The sequence below is a fragment of the Moschus berezovskii genome, chromosome 1, assembly GCF_049115385.1.
Source record: "Moschus berezovskii isolate FMDL1 chromosome 1, NW_MosBer_1.0, whole genome shotgun sequence".
Taxonomy (NCBI): domain Eukaryota; kingdom Metazoa; phylum Chordata; class Mammalia; order Artiodactyla; family Moschidae; genus Moschus; species Moschus berezovskii.
In genome coordinates this window covers 113,098,608-113,124,280 of record NC_142460.1, presented here as the reverse complement: position 1 = coordinate 113,124,280, position 25,673 = coordinate 113,098,608, and positions in this window count along the sequence as shown.

The window sequence follows — 25,673 nt, the reverse complement described above, 5'->3', positions numbered from 1 at the left end:
AGAAGGGCATGACAACTCACTCCAGCATTCTTGCCTGGAGAATCCCATGAAGAGAGGAGCCTGGTGGGCTACAGTCCACAGGGTCACAAAGAGTTGGACATGACTTAAAGCAACTTCAGTTCAGTTCAGTTCAGTTCAGTTCAGTCGCTCAGTCGTGACCAACTTTGCGACCCCATGAATCACAGCACGCCAGGCCTCCCTGTCCATCACCAACTCTTGGAGTTCACTCAGACTCATGTCCACAGAGTCGGTGATGCCATCCAGCCGTCTCATTCTCTGTCGTCCCCTTCTCCTCCCGCCCCCAATCCCTCCCAACATCAGAGTCTTTTCCAGTGAGTCAACTCTTCACATGAGGTGGCCAAAGTATTGGAGTTTCAGCTTAAAGCAATTTAGCATGCACAAATGCCACTTTTACTATTTTTAATCTTCCCTAATTTCAAGTTCTCATATCCATGATTGTTCCTAAACTAAGAGATCTTAATTAATAGCACATCTCCTACCATTTCAGAAAAATGACACATAAAGCCAGCTGTTTGTATCTATGTGTGAGATAATGCAATATCCAGGCTCCCTGGATTCCGTTATATCTAGATCCAACAGCTGCATCCAGAGCTTTCAGAAATTCCTGAGCTTTACCTCTGACATTTTCCATTAGCTAGCTAGCCTTTTTGCCTGAGTTAGGGCTAGAAATAACTGAGAAACACTCTGTGGTTTAGCTCTATAATGTGTGGAAGAAAAACCACAAGACTAACTCTCGAATCATCCTCTGCCCTTAGAGTTCATCTTCAATTAGCTTTGAGGTTCTCTCAATCCCCTGAAATTGCTCTCAAATTCTTTCATTTACTTTCTGATAATTTTTGACCCGCATTTTCAAAAAACATCTAAAAATATACAAATTTCCTGTATCTCCCTCCTTCAAGCAGCCCCACACACTACCCCAGGAATAATCAGCCTGATGCCCTGGCCCATTCTTGCTAGGAGACAGTGGGGTGGCACGTGGGCTGCCATTATCTCCCACATGGAAGAACAAGTTTAGGTGATCACCCTTGGAAACAGAAAGAAAGGAAAATTCAAGAGAGAACAGATTGCCATTTTTATGATAACTCACCCTATGAAATGTTTCTTTAAATATTTTCCAGATTAAACCAGATTGCTTCCCAATTATCCATCAAAGTACAAGGTACATTCCCAGAAGGAAGTAATTGGAATAGTGATTTAAGCAAGCCAAACAAAATAGCAACTAACTCTGTTATGTCTGTTCTATTATAATCTGACTGAAGACATATTTATATTTTTAGCCCAGAGCACTTTTTCAGCCTCAGACCTACATATCCATCTGCCAACCTGACATCTATACTTGAACATCTTATGAGCATCCCAAATGTAATGTGGACAAGTATTAACTTTTGAAAATTCCCTTTCAAACATTTTCCAAAAATTGGCATATCTACATTTTAGTGTATGGTCCCTTTATCCTCGAGACCAGAACCATCTTTGATGATTTCATCTCCTCTTTGCCACTCATCCAAGCCTTCCTGATTGTATGTATTTCCACAACATATCTACATTCAAACCTCTTTCCTGCATTGCTGCTGCCACAATGCCAGGCTGACACCTCATTTTCTAAACTGAATTCTGTCAGCAACCCTGCTACTGTTTTTCTGCTTCCATTCTTACCCCTTTGATCCACTCTAAATAGAGCAGAAGAGTGAAGTTATTAAATTATAAACTGTACCATCTTTCACCTGCTCAAACCAATTCTTACTGAACTGAGAATAAAAGTTCTTAAAGTAATTTCCAACTTCTTGCCTCACCTGGCTGTTCTCTTTCTCTACAGTCTCAGGGCATGCCTAAGTTTTCAGATAAACAATGGGTCTCATATTCAGAAATTTAATTATCCATTGTTACATGAAATTTGAATTTAGCCGAGTGTCCTGCATTTTATGTGACAATCCCAGTTGTGCCATTATTTTGCTCATGACACATCAGTCACAGCAACCTTTCAAAAGTTTCCTTCTGAGCTACACCCTTTCCTACGTAATGCCTACTATTTCTATTAATGAAAAGTCTCCTTCAGAAAGATACATGCACTGCAATATTCATTGCTGCACTATTTACAATAACCAAGACATAGAAGCAACCTAAATGTCCAACAACAGATGAATGGATAAAGATGATGTAGTTGTGTATGTACACAATGGAATATTACTCGGCTATGAAAAATGATGTCATTTGCAGTAACATGGACAGTCCTAGAAATAATGATATTAAGTAAAGTAAATCAAACACAGAAAGACATTCATATGGCATCACTCATATGTGGAATCTTAAAAAATGATACAAATGAATTAAAAAATGATACAAATGAACTTATTTGCAAAATGGAAATAGACCCGTAGACATAGAACACAAAATTTATGTTTACCAAAGGGGAAAGGGGAGGTATAAATCAGAAATTTGGGATAAAGAGATACACAATAGATAAACAACAAGGACATACTGTGCAGCATAGAGAACTATGTTCAATCTACAGAGGAAAGCAATCTGGTGAAAGAAACACACTGAATCACTTTGTTGGTACACCTGAAACTTTGTAAATCAACTATTTGTTGTTTAGTCACTAAATTGTATCTGACACTTTTGTGACCCCATGGACTGCCAGGACCCCAAGCCTGCCAGGTTCCTTTGCCCAGGGGATTCTCCAGGCAAGAATATTGGAGTGGGTTGCCATTTCCTTCTCCAAGGGGTCTTCCCAAGCCAGGGATCAAACCCACGTCTCCTGAATTGGCAGGCAGTAGTAGGCAAATTCTTTATTGCTGAGCCACAAGGGCAGCTCCAAATCAACTATACATCAATTAAAAAAAGAAAGAAAAAGAAATGATCCACTGTCCAATGTTTACCTGAAAAGCTACTGCTTTTTTTCTAGATTTACCTTAAATGCTACATTGTAAAAGAGTCATCTAATATTTCAGTGTGACTGAGGTCACATCATTAAATTGTCACAACACTTTACAGATTTTTTTCCTTGCTCCTATCATAGTTTATATAGTTACTTACATGAATATGAACATGTAAATATGTGTTTGACCTACCACTGCATTTGCCATTCTAGTAGAAAATCATGGACACAGAAGAGCCTCAATATGTTTTTGAAAAGTAGGAAGGAAGGCAGGGAGGAAAAGAGGGAGGGATGAAAGAAGAAGAAAGGAAGGAAGAAATTTTATCTAAATCAACTCCTTTATTTGAAGTTCATGCTGCCAATGCAAACTTCTCTAGTTCAATTTCCTGAAAGCATTTACCCTTTTGGACCAAGGTAACTGACTGGAACAATCAAATACTCTTTAGTCATTCTTACCAAATCTACTGAGCACTGCAAATGAAGATATTGGTACACTGGATTGTGAACTTAGCCCTAAATTAAAAATATCAGCCTCCTCAACCCAGGCAGTTGCTGCCATGTGAGAATATAAACTTAGTATTTTGAAATAATCTGTTTTTTAAAACAGATCAGAATTTTATATGACACTTTTCCATTTTAAAATATTGGGTACTGGTTTAAATAACTTCAGAACTTGGCAAAGAATTATCAATCAGATTAGTCAGTGAAGACTTAACAATATGCCTTCGTTTCTGCACACATAGCAAGGACACAGATGACAACTAAGGTATAAAGGGGGGGTATGCATATAGAATAAAGAAAAAATAATAACATCTCTGAGGATCATAAATCGAACATGAGAAACAGGTGAAAAAATTAGTTCTTTGTATTTGAAGTCCGGCCTTAATTTATTCTATATCAGGGGTCCCCAGCATCCGGGATCTCATGCCTGGTGATGAGAGGTGGAGCTGATGTAATAATAATATAAATAAGTGCACAATAAATGTAATGTACTTGAATCATCCGCAACCATCCCCTACCTCTCCAGTTCATGGAAAAATTTTCTTCCATGAAACCAGTCTCTGGTGCCAAAAAGGTTGGGGACCCCTGCTCTGTATGGTCTATTCTGTAGGTCCCTATGTAAAAACTATGTTTAGAGAAGCAATTAAGTCAATACACCTATCCCAGCTGCTCACTCTCTGCCACTATCCCCAGGACTCTATCATTCTGAGTAAAGCTAACCCAACCACTCCTTTGAAGTGCCTGAGAGCAGAGGCAGGTCCGTCAAGAAGGGAGCACCCCAAGTTCCCAAATCCCCTTCTTGGGAGGTGAGGGGTGTAGGTTCTAATGTTAGTGGAGGCAAGAACAAACCCACATTCCTATGCATTGTGAAAAATAAATCAGTCTTCTGAGGATACTTTATTGTTGTTATTCCTTTGCTTTCTTGTTTATTTTACATCCAGGTTCAAAAATAGATTGACCATCCACACTTCAGGACTTTCTTGCAGAAAAGAAGTATTAAGGTTGTTAGAAAACAAATCTTTGTACTGACTCACTAGCTCCAGTACAGAGCTCGCTGAAGCCAAAGAACAATCTGTCCAAATTTACAGTCTTTGGTTAATTCCTCAGATGGCTTTGTAGTAGATGCGTCCCTGGAGCTTTCTCCTGAGTCATCTCTCCTTTATGTTTGTATATTTTAAGCAAATGAAACAACCAGTATATTGTAATAAGTGTTTTTATTTTCTTTTAAGGAAAAATAGGCAAGATAAATTGTTCGTGAGAAAAATGGTAGAAAGTAAAAAGCTTCAGTTGACTACATGTGGCATCTCTCAAACAGTAAGTCAGAGTTTTCCATAGCTCAAGGGACTTCTAGTCAATAAATTTAACAAGCTGCAGCCAGAGTCCAAGCTTCAGTGCAGTATGTTAATGAGAGTTCAGGAAGCTGTCTGCTTCTCAACCCTAGGACAGAGTTAATAGAGGAGAAATGACAAAATGTGTGGGGAGGATTTGAAAGAGAAAGCTTTTTACTGTTCTTGTTTCTTTCCTATTTAACTTAAGGACAAATGACTACAGAATCTTAGTTTTGAGAAATAAACCAAACTGGAAGTGTTAAAAAAAAAAAAAAAAACTTCATATATGAAAATATTTACAAGACCAAGAGTTTTTGAACATTTCACAGAACAGATAAAGCTCTTTAGAAAAGCGTGATTCTAGCTGTGGAAACTATAACAAAAACCAGCTATAGTGAATTTCATAACATAGACTAACCATCTGATTTTACAAATTAATAAAATTTATGATGTGAACTGTGATATTCCAAAATAGCACAAGGAACATCTGTTGATCAAGCCAAGCTAAGTTTGTTAGACTTACTGTAGAAAAAGAGACCATGAATTTGGCCATATCAATGGTGTCTCAAAATGAGGAAACAAGAGGGGTTCCCAGGTGACGCTGATAGTAAAGAACCCACCTGTCAATGCCGGAGAGGTAAGAGATGCAGGTTTGATCCCTGAGTCAGGAAGATTCTCTGGAGGAGAGCATGGCAACCCGCTCTAATATTTTTGCCTTGAGCCTGGTGGGCTGCGCCCCATAGGGTGGCAAAGCGTTGGACATGCATGCAGAGGGATACTAACTGGACTTGAGCCAGATTTTAAGGCAGAAAAACAAGACCCAGAATGGTTCAACTGGGCAAAGTTTACAATGAAAGAGCTTTGGATTGTAAGGTACAGAAAAGCTAACATCCAGAAACAAGGCCTGATGCTCAAACTATGTGCTTTTAAATTGGTTCACAGTCTTAGCTTTCAGACGTATTTCCTAAAGAAAGTGACTAAGTTATCTTTTCCTAGCCCCAGTGTTATTTTGCACAGACAACAAAATGTATGTTTGTCCCCAGAACATTTTAGCACACAGATACAAAATTGTGTTAGCTGCAGTTTCCTCTTCCCAAATGTGTATGCCTCATTTCTAAAAAATTCCTATGGTAGAAATCAGAACTACTTTAACTTCAGCTATCTGTGACTTTTCTACTACCTTTATGAAATGCCTTCAGTTCAGTTCAGTCGCTCAGTCGTGTCCGACTCTCCGCGACCCCATGAATCACAGCACGCCAGGCCTCCCTGTCCATCACCAACTCCCTTAGATATCCCTAAAAAGAGCCCCCACCTTCTTATTTAACATTCTTCTGGCTATGTATGTGTTGTGTGTGTGTGTGTGTTGGTGTGTGTGTGTTATTCGCACAGGCATGTCTGATCTATACATGGGACCTTTGTGACCCCATGGACTATAGCCCACAAGGTTTCTCTATCCATGGAATTCTCCAAGCAAGAACACTTTAGTGGGTAGCCATTCCCTTCTCCAAGGGATCTTCCCAACCCAGTGATTAAACCCAAGTCTCCTGCATTGCAGGCAGATTCTTTACCAACTGAGTTACCAGGGAAGCCCTCCTCTTGGCCTACATCAAAGAAGTTGTCATTGAAAATACAACAGAGCCATTAATTCTTAGTATCCCACATCTTATGTATCATCCAAAAAATTACATATCTAATCTACCAAATAAAGTAGTGAGAAAAAAAAACAATTTATTATTTAAGTAAGGGGATTTTTATATTATAGATTGCATGAAGGTCAGAAGCATGGAATATTTAGAATCTGACTATTCCCAGTTTGGCAGATTAATTTGGTTACTCTCTTAAGAACTGAATTTTATGACTGAAAAGAAACTTGGAGAACACCTAATTCAAATTATTTTGTTTATTTTCCTTAAATATCAGGAAATAAATAAATGTGAGGAAGCATTGACATCCATCTAAAGTCATACAGCGACTTGGCTTCTTTTAGGTGCCATATCTTAGAGACAGTTCATTTTTTCCACATGCTCTTACTCTGCCTCAGTTTATCTTTCTTTCCGACAGACTCACATCTCTGAGGAAAGAATGTCTCTACTTGTTGGCACTGTATCCCATCAGAGATGTTCTTTCCAGGAACCCCTGATGACATCATACTTTGTATCTTTTTCCTCTGTGTCCTGTCTCCTGAAGTCTCATGAATGAACCTATATCCAACCATACCTCTCAGGAAAGCATCCTCCATTCTTAATTGGACACTATTTGATTCATGGGGTTGCAAAGAGTCAGACACGAATGAGTGACTGAACTGAACTGAAGGCTCTGCTTAAGCTATTGGTTCATTCTTGGGATTCAGATATAGCATGGTTAAGCCCAGGTGGGACACCCTGTCAGGTACCCAACTGCTTGAGGGGCTAAAGACAATCCTAGAGAACAATACATCTTGAAAAGTGAAACTTGAAGTATGGTCCAGTGACAAGCCTGCAGTCTTCAAAAAAATGAAAAGAAAATTATGATCATACTTGGACTTGTCTAAGGCATGAATACCATGATCACCATGAACACATTTGAAATGTAGGAGGAGTAAAAGCTAAAGTAACTCTTTTAAACTAGTAAAGATAATGCTAAGTCACTAAAGGGTTAAGAGGAACATATAAGCAAGATGATGAAAGACCTTTGTGCATCAGGCCTAAAACCTACAAGTGCCACTGGTAATAAGAAGATACTGGGTTTATGGCTCTGGCAAAGAATCCGGAGTATATCACTGGCACTGGCACTCATGCTGGACTTCAACAGGAGAGATAACAGCAATCCTTATTAGCATATATCACCGACAGTATCTACAAGTGCAGAGGATTATCCTGCATATAACCAAGAGAACTTGGTCTTCACACTCACATAAAAAGCTTAGTAGGTTAGACCTTAGGAGCCCTGGAGACTCTAGAAGGAATAAGTCAGACTACATCTAAAGCAGTGCTACTGATTAGCTTTCCCTGGGGCCCTGGGCCTAAGAAACTATATTACTGCCTGATTTCTTTCTCTTTGCTCTAGCTCAATTCCAAATCAATCAGTTTTTAAACTTTACAACTCGACTATTCAGCAATTTCTTTGCCCTACTTGTTTTCTATTTTCATTCCTTTTATCTCTGATCAATCACAAGGTGAACGTTTATAGCATTAATTTTTAGTATTTTAAGATACCTCTTAAAATTGGGTCACTGAAAACTAATAAATACTAAATTGGGTCACTTATAAATCTCTTATAAAAACCTTCTTCCATCTTGTCCTGTTTTGTACGACAGCGTGGTTCTGAAAGAGATCTCTTCTCAATGAAGTCCATCTACAAAGAAATGCCCATTTATCAATCTCCAGTTGGGCCAACTATTAATGTAGGGCTCCAAAACACAAAGTGCAACAGCAGCTTATTCTACCAACCATTGGCAGATACTCTGAATTCAGCACAATGTGATTAAATATCCCATCTGGGCCAGATTTCTGTTTCTTACATGGTTTTGCACAAATTCTAGTGCTTGTCTTTCTAAGTTGAATAACTGCACCAAAGATAATTAAAAATTATAGTGAATATTTGGGAGAATTTTTAATACTAGCAAAGAAGTGAAGGATTAGTTACTCAGTCGTGTCCCACTCCTTGTGACATGGGATTCTCCAGGCAAGAATACTGGAATGGGTTGTCATTCCCTACTCCAGGAGATCTTCCCAACCCAAGGATTGAACCTGAGTCTTCTGCATTACAGGCAGATTCTTTACCATCTGAGCCACCAGGGAAGGCCAATACTAGCAAACTTGCCCATAACAGCAGCACCTTAAACAGGGATTAAAATTGAAAATATCTGTTGAATGAATTTTTCTTTGCATGAAGAAACTCCCCAAACAAATTCAGATACCAAAACTATTTCCTAAAAAAGAGTTCTTAGCCAAGACACAGGTAAAACATAAAAATTCAAATGTATCCATTTTAGATCTCACGAAGCACAACTTGAACCTAACAGCCTTAATCCCACTTGTCCTCGTCCCCTCTCCTGTGCTTCTCCAGTACCCTTTGCTCATTCCTCTCTTTATGACCCAATTTCTTTCCATTCTGGGCAGCTATAAATCCCTAAAGCTCAATTGCCTCTCAAAGTTAAATCCATTTTAAATGGGGTAAATCCCTGTTTTGGTATTAGCACTCATACTGAACATCAATACAGGCTATTAGACATGTATTACTACGAACCCTGGTATGTTTTATTAGCAAAAAAATATATTATTCAATATTTTATTTTGGCATGCTTAATTATACTTCTTTCTAGATTTCTGAACAAGGGACTTCACATTGTTATTTTTTACTGGGTCTCACAAATTATGTTGCTAACATCTATGCTATGCTATAGTGCAAAGTGGAGCAGGGAAAGAAGAATATCAATATATCCATTAGAATTCCTCCCTTGCAGTTTTCATAAAATTATACAGGGAGTGAATCAAAATAGGCCACTTTAGATAAGATTTTAGTTTTTTCTTTTAAATGAAAACACATGAATCGTAGGGGAAGAATATTGTACTGATATCACTACAGACTTCTCTATATAAAAAACAAAGAGAAAAGCAAGGAAATGATGAAATGAAGAATTGGGTCATTTGGTCTATACCCCCACAACTCTGTCAACCATTCTGATAGGAAATAAGTTCTGTTCTCTCCATTTAATTAGATACTCCTGGCTTCTGGGTTAGAGGTAGACTACAAAGTCCAACCATAAATATCCTGCTAGTATTTGCCTGTATATAATTCTCAAAGGTGGTATCTCTAGAGGTTTAAATGCCACTGTGTAGTCCAATTAAATGATTCTGAAAATAGTCATCCAACAAAAAGAACAGATAAACTTGATAGAGGTTAAAATGAAAACCACTGGAAAGCTAATGTATGATCACCATCCCTTAAAAAGTGGTTGCAGAGCTGTGCTGATCACTTCCTCAACACAGGCTGAGGAATGATTCTGGGGAACAAGAAGCAAGGGTTGAAAACAGATACCACCAACATCTATTTAATTGACCAATAGGATAGAGAACTAAGGCCACTTGTGTCAGCATGACTTAACTCTATCTTCTAGGAAATTCTTGCCCAGGAATATGTCAGTTGTTGTTACTGAAATTCAGTCACTAAGTCATGTTCGACTCTTTGTGACCCCATGGACTGCAGGGTTCCCTATTCTTCACTGTCTCCCAGAGTTTGTTCAAATTCATGTCCATTGACTCAACAATACTAACTAACCATCTCATCCTCTGCCACACCCTTCTCTTCCTGCCCTCAGTCTTTCCTAGCATCAGCGTCTTTTCCAATGAGTCTCCTCTTTGTGTCAAGTGGCCAAAGTAATGGAGCGTCACTTCAGTCCTTTCAATGAATATTCACGGTTGATTTCCTTTAGGATTGACTGGTTTGTTCTCCTTGCTGTCCAAGGCATTCCCAAGAGTCTTCTCCAGCACCACAATTTGAAAGCATCAATTATTTGGCACTCAGACTTCTCTGTGATCCAACTCTCACATCCATACATGATTACTGCAAAAACTATAGCTTTGACTCTACGGACCTTTGTTGGCAAAGTAATGTTTCTATTTTTTAATATGCTGCCTAGGTTTGTCATAGCTCTCATTCCAAGGAGGAAGAACCTTTTAATTTTATGGCTGTAGTAAACATCCACAGTGATGTTGGAGCCCAAGAAAAAAAATCTGTCACTGCTTCCACTTGTTCCCCTTCTATTTGCCATGAAACAATGGGACTGGACGCCATGATCTTAGTTTTTTGAATGTAGAGTTTTCAGTTTTATCTTACCCCTTTCCCAATTTTGAACCAGTGAATCAGTTGCTCCATCTTACGTTCTCATTGTTGATTCTTGACTCACGTACAGATTTTTCAGGAAGCAGGTAATGTGGTTAGGTATTCCCATCACTTTAAGAATTTTCCACAGTTTGTTGTGATCCACACAGTTAAAGGTTTTAGCATAGTCAGTGAAGAAGTACATGCATTCTGGAATTTCTTTGCTTTCTCTATAATCTAATGAATATTGGCACTTTGATCTCTGGTTCCTATGCCATTTATAAACCTATTTTGTACATCTGGAAGTTCTAAATTCATGTACTCCTGAAGCCTAGATGGAAAAATTTTGAGCATAACCTTACTAGTACACAAAATGAGTGCAACTATACAGGAGTTTCTACATTCTTTGGCATTGTCTTTCTTTGGGATTGGAATGAAAACTAACCTTTTCCAGTCCTGTGGCTACTGCTGAGTTTTCCAAATTTGCTGACATACTGAATGCAGCACTTTAATAGCATCACTTTTAAGATTTGAAATAACTCAGCTGGAATTGATGCTTTTGAACTGTGGTGTTGGAGAAGACTCTTGAGAATCCCTTGGACAGCAAGGAAATCCAACTAGTTCATCCTAAAGGAAATCAGTCCTGAATACTCATTGGAAGGACTGATGCTGAAGCTAAAACCCCAATACTTTGGCCACCTGATGTGAAGAACTGAAAAGACCTTGATGCTGGGAAAGATTAAAGGCAGGAGGAGAAGGGGACAACAGAGGATGAGATGGTTGGATGGCATCACCGACTCAATGGATATAAGTCTGAGTAAACTCTGGGAATTGGTGACGAACAGGGAGGGCTGGCATGTTGCAGTCCATGGGGTCACAAAGAGTCGGACACAACTGAGTGAATGAACTGAGCTGAACAACTGTAATTCCATCACCTCCACTAGCTTTGTAGTAATGCTTCCTAAAGCCCACTTGACTCCAGGATGTCGAGGTGAGTGGCCACAGCATCGTGGTTATCCAAGTCATTAAGACTTTTTTTTTATAGTTCTTCTGTGTATTCTTGCCACCTCTTCTTAATCTCTTCTGCTTCTGTTAGGTCCTTACCATTTTTGTCCTTTACTGTGCCCATCTTTGCATGAAATGTTCCCTTGCTATCTCTAACTTTCTTGAAGAGATTTCTAGTCTTTCCCATTTTATTGTTTTCCTCTATTTCTTTGCATTGGTCACTTAAGGCATTTTTATCTCTCCTCTCTATTCTTTGGAACTCTGAATTTCATTGGATATATCTTTCCATTTCTCCCTTGCTTTTCATCTCTCTTCTTCCCTCAGCTATTTGTAAAAAAAAGCTTCTTAAAAAACCGTTTTGTCTTTTTGCATTTTTCTTGGAATGGTTTTGGTCATTGCCTCCTGTACAACGTTATGAACTTCCATCCATAGCTCTTCAGGCACTCTATTTACCAGATCTAATCCCTTGAATCTATTCGTCTCTTCCACTGTATAATCATAGGGGATTTGATTTAGGTCATATCTGAATGGACTAGAGTTTTCCCCTACTTTCTCCAATTTAAGCCTGGATTTTGTAATAAGAAACTGATGATCTGAGCCACAGTCAGCTCCTGGTCTTGTTTTTGCTGACTGTACAGAGCTTCTCCATCTTTGGCTACAAAGAATATAATCAATCTGATTTCGGTAATGACCATTTGGTGATGTCCATGTGTAAAGTCATCTCTTGTGTTATTGGAAGAGGGTGTTTGCTCTAACCAGTGTGTTCTCATGACAAAACTCTGTTAGTCTTTGCTTCATTTTGTACTCCAAGGCCAAACTTGCCTGATACTCCAGTATCTCTTGGCTTCCTACATTTGCATTCCAATCCATATGACCCAGTAGATCAATAAATAATATAACTCTTTGCTTCAGAAAATTCCTGCAACCAATCTGTCTGGGAAAATAGTTTGCGCCTCTGAGAAAACAGTTTTTTCCTTTCAAGACCATATATTGTTAACCAGGCACACAGCTTGCATCTCAGACAATAGAATGGGATGAACCAGAGGGATGGGATGGGGAGGGAGGTGGGCAGGGGTTTCAAGATGGAGAACACATGTACACCCTGGGCAGATTCATGTCAATGTATGGCAAAAACAATACAATAATGTAAAATAATTAGCCTCCAATTAAAAGAAATAAATTAAAAAAAAAAAGACTCACTCAAGTGATCTCATCTCCCTGTACACCAATATTAACTTATTATGCCACAAAACTTGCTCAATCCAAATCAGTGTTCTCTCTGGAAGTTTTTAAACCACTCAAGGCATACCCCATAATTTTAGAAATATTTTTCCTTGCATTTCTTCTTAGACACTACTGAGACTTTGTCAGGAAAGTGTTTGTTCTTACTTCAGAAGAACTAATAATCTAGGTTTTGCTTAACTAGTAAACTATTAAGGAATGGCAAGCAACAGGCATCTTTATATCAACCTGGTTAAATTTGTCAATGTAGCAAGATAAGTAAAAACAGAGAAACTAGCAGCAATCCATCAATGTAACTAAAAATGATAAAATAAAAGAGCTTCTCTATCATCCTAAATGTACTACTTAATGAAAAAGAATATCCCTAGTGGCTCAGATGGTAAAGAATCTGCCTGCAATGCAAGAGACCCAGGTTTGATCCCTGGGTCAGAAAGATTTCCCTGGAGAAGGGAATGGCTACCCACTCCAGTATTCTTGCCTGAAAAATATCATGGACAGAGGAACCTGGAGGGCTACAGTCCATGGGGTGACAAAAAGTCAGACATAAATGATCAACTAACACTTTAATACTCTCAAATTATAATTTTCCTCAAATATTTTAATAGTCAATATATTAAATAACTATGACAGGTAGCAGAGCAATAGTCAGATATAAAATGTTATCTGGCTTGTCCATATAATTAAAATTATTTTCTGAATTTTGTGTCAAGAAAGAAGAACAAACATCTAGTTTCACAACTCATCTCTGCAATTTTGTAAAAGTCACTGATTATTTCTTTGTTTAGCTCTTCACTTCTAAAATAAGGAAAATATATCTACTGAAGAATTATAATTTTGATTTCCTGCTCTGCATCAGTGCTCTAGGAAATGGATTATGGCTTTCATAAATCATTAAATCACAAAATGTATATAAGATAAATTTGTAAACTTTTTTTAAAAGTAAACAGTAAAGTGGTCTTATTTCTATTATCATTAGTAACATTATCTTAATTCTCTAATACATAGTCAAAATATGTTTCAAACGTGAAATTATTAGCATCTTCACAAGCCAGAACTTCTTTAAAACCAAAATCTGTCAATGTGTATTTTGTCATTATGAGTTAATCAGGTTTATTTTCACTGGGACATGATAAAATGCTGTGATTTGAGATTATGGAAAACAAATGATAAAAGAATATTACTGAGCTTTTCTAAGGGTGATTCTTATCAAAAGCACATAGAAAAAGGATTGTTCTAATATTAGATAAAACTATATATTTTTTCCTGTGGTAAAATATATACATAACATAAAGTTTACCATTTTAACCATTTGTAAGTATGCAGTTCTGTGAAATTCAGTACAGTCACATTGTGGTATCAGCACCATCCATTTCCAGAACATTTTCGTCTTCCAAAATGAAATTGTATACCAATTAAACAGTAATTTCCTCATTCCACCCTCTCCACAGCCCCTGGCAATCACCATTCTGTTTTTCTTGTCTCTGTGAATTTGACTACTCTAGGTATCTTAACACATTATTGATTGGGGGATTTTTGCAGAAACTAATGCCTGTGGCAGTAATATGTCTCCAGTCAATAATGAGTCAAATAAGTAGAATCATTCAATATTTATCCAAGCTTTTTTCACTCAGCTTAATGTCCTATAGTTGCATCCACTTGGTAGTATGTGTCAGAATTTATTCCTTTTAAGACTGAATAATATTTCATTCTGTGTCTGTGTGTGTGTGTACACACATATTTTGATGATCTAATCATCCATTAATGGACACTTGCATGACTTCTACCTTTTAGCTTTTGTGAATAATGTTGCTATGAACATAGGTGTTCAAACATTTCTTTGAGACTCTAATTTCAGTTCTTATGGAAATAAACCCAGAAGTAAAATTGGAGGATCATATGGTAATTCTATTCTTTTTTTTTTTTTGAATAACCACACTACTTTCCATGGAGGTTTCACCATTTTGCATTCCCTCAAGCAAAGCACAAAGGTTATAACTTCTCCATATCCTATCCAATGCTTATTTTTTGCTTTTATTTTGCTTTTAATACTCCTGAATTTGTGTTAAATTGCATTTCACTGTGGTTTTGATTTGTGTCTCTTAATGATTATTGATATTAAGCATCCTTGCAAGTGCTTATTGACCATTCTATATATTATTTGGAGAAATGTCTATCGAAATTCTGTGCCCAATTCTGATTGGGTTGTTTATTTGGTGTTGAGTGGTAGGAGTTCTTTATATATTCTCAATGTCAATCTCTCAGCAAAGTATGATTTGTAAATATTTCCACCATTCTACAGGTTCCCTTTTGCTCTACTGGTAGTGTGATTTGATGCACAGTTTTTTTAATTTCCTATTTTTAATTATCTATTTGCAGATGGAATTACATATCTTAACACTTACTTGTGAAATACATGTGTGATTCTTACCTCCCAAGAATTTACTGATTCTGGGAAAAACTCTGTTGGAATTATACATTTTTTATAGAAGCCAGAACTTAACTGAATACATGAGAGTGTGTCCATTCGCCACTAGAAAAAGGAAAAACAGATGGAGAACTCTGTTAAAAATAAGTACTTGAAAGAATAATCCACTTTACTCTTCATTTAAGGATAAAGAGAAATACACTGAGGTACCACATTTCTAATGGGAAACAATGATAAAATTCAAAAGCTGATAAATCCTTCCAACTTAGAGCTTTAATGCATTCACAGGTGAAAACCAAAAAGTACCACAGAGCCAGGTCTTGTTTTCAGTTCAGTTCAGTTCAGTTCAGTCACTCAGTCATGTCCTACTCTTTGCGGCCCCACGAACCACAGTACGCCAGGGCTCCCAGTCCATCACCAACTCCTGGAGTCCACACAAACCCATGTCCATTGAGTCAGTGATGCCATCTAACCATCTCACCCTCTATCGTCCCCTTCTCCTCCTGCCCTCAATCTTTCCCAGAATTAGGGTCTTTTCAAATGAGTCAGCTCTTCGAATCAAATGGCCAAAGTATTGGAGTTTCAGCTTCAACATCAGTCCTTCCAATGAACACCCAGATCTCCTTTAGGATGGACTGGTTGGATCTCCTTGCAGTCCAAGGGACTCTCAAGAGTCTTCTTCAACACCACAGTTCAAAAGCATCAATTCTTTGTGCTCAGCTTTCTTTATAGTCCAACTCTCACATCATATATCACCACTGGAAAAACCATAGCCTTGACTAGATGGACCTTGGTTGGCAAAGTAAAGTCTCTGCTTTTTAATATGCAGTCTAGTTTGGTCAGAACTTTCCTTCCAAGGAGTAAGCGTCTTTTAATTTCATGGCTGCAATCAGCATCCCCAGTGATTTTGGAGCCCAGAAAAATAAAGTCAGTCACTGTTTCCCCATCTATTTGCCATGAAGTAATGGGACCAGATGTCATGATCTTCGTTTTCTGAATGTTGAGCTTCAAGCCAACTTTTTCACTCTCCTCTTTCACTTTCATCAAGAGGCTCTTTAGTTCTTAACATTCTGCCATAAGGGTGGTGTCATCTGTATATCTGAGATTATTGATATTTCTCCTGGCAATCTTGATTCCAGCTTGTGCTTCCTCCAGCCCAGTGTTCCTCATGATGTACTCTGCATAAAAGTTAAATAAGCAGGGTGACAATATACAACCTTGACATGCTCCTTTTTCTATTTGGAAACAGTCTGCTGTTCCATGTCCATTTCTAACTGTTGCTTCCTGACCTGAATACAGGTTTCTCAAGAGGCAGGTCAGGTGGTCTGGGATTCCCATCGCTTTCAGAATTTTCCACAGTTTATTGTGATCCACACAGTCAAAGGCTTTGGCATAGTCAATGAAACAGAAATAGATGTTTTTCTGGAACTCTCTTGCTTTTTCCATGATCCAGCGGATGTTGGCAATTTGATCTCTGGTTCCTCTGCTTTCTCTAAAACCTGCTTGAACATCTGGAAGTTCATGGTTCACATATTGCTGAAGCCTGGCTTGGAGTATTTACCATGACTTTACTAACATGTGAGTTGAGTGCAACTGTGTGTTACTTTGAGCATTCTTTGGCATTGCCTTTCTTTGGGATTGGGATGAAAAGTGACCTTTTCCAGTCCTGTGGCCACTGCTGAGTTTTCCAAATTTGCTGGCATATTGAGTACAGCACTTTCACAGAGTCATCTTTCAGGATTTGAAATTGCTCATCTGGCATTCCATCACCTCCACTAGCTTTGTTCATAGTGATGCTTCCTAAGACCCACTTGACTTCACATTTCAAGACGTCTGGCTCTAGGTGAGTGATCACACCATCGTGATGATCTGGGTTGTGAAGATCTTTTTTGTATAGTTCTTCTGTGTATTCTTGCCACCTCTTAATATACTCTGGTCTTGTTTTATCAACCAGCAAAAAGAACTTCCTGCTCTACTCTGCTAAGACCAATTATTTTCTTTCAAACATTCCCATAGTAAGTTAAGTACCCTTGATTTTGAGAGTGAAAGGAGGAAAAAATGAGTAAAATATGCTTGTTGCAAACCATCAAGTACTACCCGATATCTAGAAACCACAAGAGACACCTATACTGAGTATCATGGAGGGCTCTTAAAAACTGTGCAGTGAATACATTAAACAGTTTTTATTAATTAAATTTTTAAATTTAGAACCAATATAAATAAAAGTACGTATTTTATAAATATAAATATTCAAATATATCTATCAAACCAGTAGAAGTGGGTGCTTTTGTAAAAGAGAAAAATATCGGGTAACAGAAATAAAATAAAAAACATAAGTAATTAAATGAGAGAGACTTACACACACACAGATGATAACAATGTATCACTAAGCAGAAATTAGAATTAAGTAAACTCTCTGCTTCCCTGGTGGCTCAGACAGTAAAGAATCTGCCTTTAATGTGGCAGACCTGGGTTTCATTCCTGGGTTGGGAAGATGCCCTGGAGGAGGGCATGCAACCCACTCCAGTATTCTTGCCTGGAGAATCCTCATGGACAGAGGAGCCTGGTGGAACTACAGTTCATAGGGTTGCAAAGAGTTGGATATGACTGAGCAACTAGGCACAGTACACAGCACAAACTCTCTCCATGCATGGTTCCATTTAAAAAAAAAGAAAGAGAGAAAGTATACATTATGGAGAGGTAACCAAGGACATTTATAACTTAAATGGCCCAGGAAGGTCAGGTTGGGACCACTTAGTTATGTCGATAATTAGAGGTTTATCCTTGGAAAACAGGTAACCCTGTAAGGTACAACCTTTATGGAACATCAAATGAAAATAAGAGTAGAGAGCATTGAGTGAAAGTTAAATAAATAGAGCAAAACTGAGTTTGAATTTAGTGCAAATAGATAAAGCAAAGCCAAAAGGAATTCAGGTAGAAGCGGCAACAACAGTATAAAAACCGATTAAAGGAGAAAGTAGATGGGGGGGTGGGGGGAATCTGCAAAAATGAAAAAAAGTTTAGAGAAGAAAGAAAGTAGGAGAAATTTTAAACAGTTGTAAGAGGATTCCTAGTTAGGGCAAGCAAACTATAATGCCCATATGTTGATAAAGATATTTAGAAACTTTCAGAGTCCTTTGAAAGATAGTATTTAACAGTAGAAATTTTGAAGGAAAAACATAATTTTTTTTGTTTCTTTGTTTAATTCCAAGCAGAATTTTAAAGTGGAAGGGTTAATTGACAGTTTTCTAATTGTAGCATATATCATAATCCCCTGGATATCTTGTTGAAAGACATATTTCTGGGACCGATCCCTTGAGTTTCTGATTCAGTAACTCTGGCCTGTGCTACAAGAATCTATATTTTTAACAAGTTGCAGATAAGGATGACACATATGTTGCTGGTTCTGGGACTACCCTTTGAGAATTACTGGTCTCAAAAATATTAAGACCAACTAGTCTAAGTAGGTGTTTATAAAATAGCCAGTTCATGGCATTGTGCTCTCCCTGAGGAATTTTTCCAGAGACAAAGCCTTTGCTTAGTAAATAACCAGAAACTCAAGTTCTTAAGGGCGGGAGTCTTCCTGGCCAAATCATTTTTAAGATGCAGGTTCAGTCAGTTCAGTTCAGTCACTCAGTCATGTCTGACTCTTTGCGACCCCATGAATCACAGCACTCCAGGCCTCCCTGTCCATCACCAACTCTTGGAGTTCACTCAAACTCATGTCCATAGAGTCAGTGATGCCATCCAGCCATCTCATTCTCTATCGTCCCCTTCTCCTCCCTCCCCCAATCCTTCCCAGCATCAGAGTCTTTTCCAGTGAGTCAACTCATCGCATGAGGTGGCCAAAGTATTGGAGTTTCAGCTTTAGCATCAGTCCTTCCAATGAACACCCAGGATTGATCTCTTTAGAATGGACTGGTTGGATCTCCTTGTAATACAAGGGACTCTCAAGAGTCTTCTCTAGCACCACAGTTCAAAAACAGCAATTCTTCAGTGCTCAGCTTTCTTCACAGTCCAACTCTCACATCCATACATGACCACAGGAAAAACCATAGCCTTGACTAGATGGACCTTGGTTGGCAAAGTAATGTCTCTGCTTTTTAATATACTATCTAGGTTGGTCATAACTTTCCTTCCAAGGAGTAAGCGTCTTTTAATTTCATGGCTGTAATCGGCATCTGCAGTGATTTTGGAGCCCAAAAAAATAAAGTCTGACACTGTTTCCACTGTTTTTCCATCTCTTTCCCATGAAGTAATGGGACCAGATGCCATGATCTTTGTTTTCTGAATGTTGAGCTTCAAGCCAACCTTTTCACTCTCCTCTTTCACTTTCATCAAGAGGCTTTTGAGTTCCTCTTCACTTTCTGCCATAAGGGTGGTGTCATCTGCATATCTGAGGTAATTTATATTTCTCCCAGCAATCTTGATTCCAGCTTATGCTTCTTCCAGCCCAGCGTTCCTCATGATGTACTCTGCATATAAGTTAAATAAGCAAGGTGACAATATACAGCCTTGACGTACTCCTTTTCCTATTTGGAACCAGTCTGTTGTTCCATGTCCAGTTCTGACTGTTGCTTCCTGACCTGCATACAGGTTTCTCAAGAGGCAGGTCAGGTGGTCTGGGATTCCCATCTCTTTCAGAATGTTCCACAGTTTATTGTGATCCACGCAGTCAAAGGCTTTGGCATAGTCAATGAAGCAGGAATAGATGTTTTTCTGGAGCTCTCTTGCTTTCTCCATGATCCATTGGATGTTGGCAATTTGATCTCTGGTGCCTCTGCCTTTTCCAAAACCTGCTTGAACATCTGGGAGTTCAGGTTAGGCCATATTAAAAAGTAACAAACCAAAACAATAAAAGGATATGATTCAAGGAGGTCTCAGTTTGAAGGCTAAGAAAGATTCTGAATAGTGATCCAGACTCTAAAGCCAGTACTTGACCAGTACTTGAGATATAAAGAGTAATAAGGCTGCTGGAGTAGAAGTCATAGAGCATCTATCAGAAAGTTTCTGTTCCATGAAGTATTTTGGTATGCCACAGTCAAGAGCATTACTTTAAGGATTAGAAAACCAAAGTTCAGGTCCTGGCTCTGGTCTTCTCTAACTGTTGCTCTCTACACAAGTTATCCAACATTTCCCAGCTTGGTTTCCTTATCTAAAAATAGGGTTGATAATATACAACTGTGTATATACGTCAGGAAACGTAATGTGCTGTAACAACCCCAAAATATCAGTGGCTTGGCACGAAAAGTAGATTTCTTGGTAACACAAATTTCAATGTAACCCTTCCTGATTGGGAAGATCTTTAAGGCAACTTCCTTCCACAAGTGACTCAAAGACAAAGACTGATTTCATCTTGTGATTCTACCATCTTGTGTCTTGATATCACCCCAGCACCAATGAGGAGGAAACAGGTGAATGGATAAGAAAACTTGGAGCATTGTGCAGTAATATTTAACCCCCTAAGCCAGCAGACACTCATTACACTCATTAAAATTACAACGGTATGAACTAGTCACATGGTCACACCCAGATGTAAAAGGGACTCAAAATGTAGTCCAGAGGCAGCTACTTCACCATTTGAATCTACACTCTGAAATGGGAACAGGACTACTTGTGCCAACCAGTCATCTCTGCCACATTAGCTCTCAGAAATGTTTAAATATTTAAAATAAACTATTGAATATAAAGTGCTTAGGATACAGTGATGATGGCCATTATCTTCACTTGCTGGTTTTTTAATGGCCAGTGGGTATGGCCAGGTATAAGAGCATTAAAAGACAGACCAGGAATTTTTAACACTATAATAATTTTAGCCCCAAGAGTATTTATTAGTTCCCTTTGAAGAAAACTTGGTAATCAAAGCCTAAATCCATTCTTTTAACTTATTATATCTCTAAACATTCCTGTAGTAGACAGAGCAGCATAATGACCCTCACATATGTGCCATCTAGCTTCAACAATTAACACTTTTCATTTATACCCATCACTTTTATTTTAAAGCAAATTTATGTTATCATATATTTTACCTCTACATGCTTCCGTATTATCACTAATGAAAAATGCCTTACACCAAAAAAGCTTGTGTTAATTCCTTAGCAATATCTCATACTCAGATTGTGAACTTACTTTTCTTGTTATATCAAAAACATCATTTTAGAGTTGGCTACTTGGAGTTGGAATTCAAATAAGTTCCTCACGTTGCATTTGGTTGATATGACTATTGAATTCCTTTAAATGGAAAACATTTTCACCTATCACCCAATTTTTATATTAATGCCATTTATTTGTTGAAGAAAACAAAGCATCTGTCCACTCAAAATTACTATATTATGGATTTGGATTATAGCATCCATATTATGTATTCATGTCCTGTATATCATGTAAATCAGTAGGTATATTCTAAAGGTTTCAATAATTTTAATTCTTTCTAGAGACTACTACATAGGTGGCTGTATTTTGTCTTTCCTAGATCACTTCAGAAAGTGCATACAAACTGATTGAGCCTTCTGGTGATGTAAAGACTGATCAGTGGGTTCAACTGATGTTATCCTAATCTTCTTGTAACAAGTTTCTCATCAATCTGTCATTTAATGGTTTTAGGAGCTTTCATGATCAATGCCTAGAACCATTCAATAATGTTGATTTTATGACACTGCAGTTAATGTTTAGAATTATTCCACACAAAAAAACTATTAACTTTTTATTTTTAAAGTACTATTAAGACAGCTATCAGTTTTTAAAATAATGAATTGGTAGTTTAAAAAGCTTCAGACATTTCTCCAAAAAAGACATACAGATGGCTAACAAACACATGAAAAAATGCTCAACACCCCTCATAATCAGAGAAATGCAAATCAAAACCACAATGAGATACCATTTCACACCAGTCACAATGGCTGCTATCCAAAAGTCTACATGCAATAAATGCTGGAGAGGGTGTGGAGAGAAGGGAACCCTCTTACACTATTGGTGGGAATGCAAACTAGTACAGCCACTATGGAGAACAGTGTGGAGATTCCTCAAAAAACTGGAAATAGAACTGCCATATGATCCAGCAATCGCACTCCTGGGCATACACACTGAGGAAACCAGAATTGAAAGAGACACGTGTACTCCAATGTTCATCGCAGCACTGTTTATAATAGCCAGGACATGGAAGCAACCTAGATGTCCATCTGCAGACGAATGGATAAGAAAGCTCTGGTACATATACACAATGGAGTATTACTCAGCCATTAAAAAGAATGCATTTGAATCAGTTCTAATGAGGTGGATGAAACTGGAGCCTATTATACAGAGTGAAGTAAGACAGAAAGAAAAACACCAATACAATATACTAACGCATATATATGGAATTTAGAAAGATGCAAATGATAACCCTGTATACGAGACAGCAAAAGAGACACAGATATATAGAACAGTCTTTGGGACTCTGTGGGAGAGGGTGAGGGTGGGATGATTTGGGAGAATGGCATTGAAACATGTATATTATCATATGTGAAATGAATCGCCAGTTCAGGGTCGATGCATGTTATAGGATGCTCGGGGCTCATATGCGGGGATGACCCAGAGGGAGGATAAGGGGAGGGGGGAGGGGGGAGGGGGATTCGGGAGGGGGAACTCATGTACACCCGGGGTGGATTCATGTCAATGTATGGCAAAACCAACCAATATAATATTGTAAAATAATTATCCTCCAATAAAAATAAAAATTAAAAAAATAAATAAAAATTAAAATCTGCAGTAGTGATGGTGAGTTCTCTCTTTGCATCATTATGAATTCATAGATTTTATGTAACTGATGTGTTTTAATCTGTTTTGAGTATTAGTATTCTGATACTAAAATTTTCCCACTGTTGGCTAGTTTGAGCCCCATCAATATAGCCTATGTCTGTTTGTAAGACTTCAACTGTCTTTAATAGAGTCCCTGCTTTCTAATATAACCTAGTGTCCCCAGGAGCTTCCCCAGGTGGTTCAGGGGTAAAGAATCCACCCACCAATGCAAGAGACATGGGTTCCATCCCTGAGTCAGGAATTTTCATTCCCTATAGAAGGAAATGGCAACACACTTCGATACTCTTGCCTGGGGAGAGGTGCTTAGCAGGCTACAGTCCATGGGATTGCAAAGAGTCAGGCACAACTTAATGACTAAACAACTACAATGTTCACAGGTTGATTTTGAACAGTTTCTATCCCAGACCTGCAATGAATCACTTCTCTGAGGTAACCTGGTAACTTTTAATGAAAAATTATATTTATGAGGTATAATGTAGATTCTAGGGGTCACATTGCTCCTGATTTGGCATTATTTCTAGGAATTTTCTACCTGGAGTACCTTTCTTCCTAACATTTACATGACTCAGTTCTCCAACCTTTCCCTCAATATCATCTGCTCAATAAAGCCTTTCTTGATCTTAAATTTGCAACCCAAACTCACTATCCCAGTATTTTCTATCGTTATACCCTGTGTAATATATTCTATTGCTCTCAAATACACATTAAATTTGCATATTTATTCTATTTTTTTATTTTCCTGTAAAATACAAGTGATAGCAGGAATTTCTTTGAAGTTTGTTCATGTTTACTAAAGTATCCTCAACAATAAAAATAGCTCCTGACACAGAATAGGCACTCAGTAAATATTTTATGACTTAATCAATTAGATTAATCTGTTATTTTTCATACTGGGTGTTAACAGTAGATTCAGCAATGTTCTATTGATATAAGAATAGCAGTCTAAATATTTTAGAGATGCTAACCACCACGTATAAGTTACAGATGAACAAGGTTTAAAATCTAGTGAACTGGAATTCTGTACCCTTTGCAATGATGTGTAGGACTTGGTTCATTTCTAAGTTAATTCTCCTGTGTTCAGAGAAGATAGTTTGTATGACTTTGGTCCTCTTAAATTCACTGATTTGTTTTATGGTCCCTGACAATTCACCATGTGCATTTGAAAAGAACATGTATTCAATGTTTATTGATTGGAGTGTTTCATAAATGTCAGTTAGGCCAAGGTGGTAGTTAGCATTGTTCCGTCTTGTGTATCTTTGCTGACATTCTGTCTAGTTTGTATATCAGTTTTTGAGAGTGGAATGTAAAAGTCTCTTGTTATTGTTCAAATGTCTATTTCTCCTTGCACTTCTGCTGGTTTTTATATTACATATTCAGGAGTACTCTCATTATCTTCCTGAAAAATTGACCTTTTTATCACTGTGAAATATTCCTCTTTGTCTCCCATAATATATCTATCTTAAAGTCAATTTTGTCTGATAGTAATGTAGTCATTTCAGACTCTTGATGGTTATTGTTTCTATAGTGTATTTTTTCCATCCTTTTGCTTTCAATTTAATTGAGTCTGAATCTACAGTGTGTTTTTTGTAAAGAGCATAGAGTTGACTCTTACTTTCTTTGTTTTCAGTCTGACAATGCTTGCATTTGGTTTGAGTTCTTAGTCTACTTACACTTTAGGTAATTATTGGTATGGCTGGATGTATGTCTGCCATTTTGCTGTTTATTATCAAAGTGGATGCACCTTCAGGTAAGAATTGTTTGAATTCCCAGTTTCTTTATTTGAAAATTAACTTTCTAACCAGTGCGTCTCGGCTTGTTTTAAATCATTGTCAATTTTCGGGCTCTGATTTGTTGATTTTGATGTTCTATAGTCTTATAGTTGGTTTTTGAGGAAAGAATGCAGTACCCTCTTTATATGGTGAAAATCTCTAATTTTGAGGCTTTTGAAATAGTTCAGGAATAAACCAGACAGTCTGAACAAGGAATGAATATTGACAAAGATTATAGAATGGATGTAATAAATCTTTAAAAGGTAAGGTAGACAAAACTTGAAGAATAATTGTGAGAAGAATGAATTTCAGGTTGATAGAATATAAGGGTTAAAATTGTAAGTTTAAATCCTAAGTCTGGCACTTCGGGTGGTCTTTCAAAGCCTCAGTTTTCTCATATGAAAAACAGTGATAATAATAATTCTGGTGTGAGGAATTAATGCATATAAAATTGTATGCATAGTACCAGACATCTTGTAACTTCTTAAAATTTGTAGCTATGACTTTAATGATTATTAGGCTATCCTTTCCTCCTATCAGATTTCTGTTAAAGGCCATTGAAAACTGATCACAACCAACTAGGACATACTCTGGAAGACTCTGTGGAAATTAGGGTACTTAGAATTCTTGCTAATCACCAATAAGATAAAGTTAAGCAAGACTGAAAGCAATTAGAAACATACTATTTTCAATACTAAAAGTTCTAAATATGTTATGGCATAACTGTCATATTAGAAAGGAATATGATGCTTTTTAAGAGATGCTGTCAATTACCTTTAAAGTAGCTGTCAAATTTTTTCCCCAACTAATATATTCCAAACGGGTTTTAAAAATAACGTTTATTTCCTTTCCAATTTTCCTCATTCCTTCAGCAAACACTGATTATTTTCCCTAGTGTCCTGAAT